This window comes from Cicer arietinum, chromosome 3 (assembly GCF_000331145.2).
Source record: "Cicer arietinum cultivar CDC Frontier isolate Library 1 chromosome 3, Cicar.CDCFrontier_v2.0, whole genome shotgun sequence".
Classification (NCBI taxonomy): Eukaryota; Viridiplantae; Streptophyta; class Magnoliopsida; order Fabales; family Fabaceae; genus Cicer; species Cicer arietinum.
Genome location: NC_021162.2, coordinates 15,471,322 through 15,472,682, shown reverse-complemented (window position 1 = coordinate 15,472,682; position 1,361 = coordinate 15,471,322).

Here is a 1,361-nt window from a genome sequence, read left to right as displayed (position 1 = left end):
CTAGGGTTTAAAGGCGCATGCATGTGGCCCTCTGATAGACCAAGAAGACTGTATAGGTGTAGACTGGTTAAGATATAAAAGGTACTAAGAACAAGTTCCTGGTTATTTGAAAGATCCTGGCCTCTTCCACAAACTCAGAATACAATCCAATACCCTCCCTCAGTTCCTCTCCTTCCATTTTAATTCCCACCCTGCAGTTATCTCAACTAATAATAGTCAGTCCTCTTAGTTACCCAGTTCCAACTAAATTAGAGGCTGTGATCTTTTACTTCTCTCCTATTCCATATTACATACACTCTCCTACTTGGAGACTGCTGCCTATTACAAAATATAGATTCTTATATGTAGCTTATATAACTACCACTCAGGCCTCAAATATAAACAAAAGAGTTATGTTTGTTTGTCTACTTCTATCATACTTTAATGCTATTATTCCCTAATTGTCGTTCAATGAATTTGGATTTAATTTTCAATAAACCTTCTATTTTCATGGAACAAGTTTCCATGAGGGGTAATTTAAAAAATACAATTACTTATTTTATTATATTGAGAAACATTAAATGAGAGTAACTACTTTTCTTAATAAGTCGGAAAGTTTTTTTCTTATGAGACTGGAGGGAGTATATCTCTAAAATTACCAAAATCACTTTGGCTTGAAGTGTGGGAAAAGCATGAGCCACAAGCATATTTTGAAATTGTAGTTTAGTTATGAGAATGCAAGTGGCAAGATTAAACTCCTGACTATGGAAGAGAGGCAAGGATTGAACTCATAACCACTTGGTTAGAGAAGCCTTCAGACGATTCCAAAGACCAAATGTCCCAAAAGCCAAGGCTAAAGAGTGCTTCATATATGTTTACAATTGCTAAAGCAGAATTGCTTTCCTTTTTTGTTTTAAAAAATGTATTGTCTAATTATAAAATGTGTAGTAGAAAATACATCAAGTACTTGAAGATTAAGATTCAGACCTTGTAGCATTCCATTTTGATTATAACGGCAATAAATATAAATTATAATGGTAGAAACTCCTGTCTAAGATTGCCACCCATTTCCATCCTCCATGATTGATCAACTAAACTTGCAAACTCTCTGAAATGCACATAGGAAGCTCAATAAGTAAATTTATCAATTCACTAATTACTACAGGATATAAAAAGTGAAACCAAAACTTCCTTTACAATATAAATGAGGAATTGAGTAATGGAAGAATGTATTTTGCTTCAAAACTACAAACAATGTATAAGGATTAACCTCACGATGTCCTAGCTAACAGCGCCTGTGAAGAGCATCTATACTGCCACCAAAAACCCCTAACTGTTGAGTTCATACAAATTAAATAGTTTTAGTTTTCTTACTTTGGGTG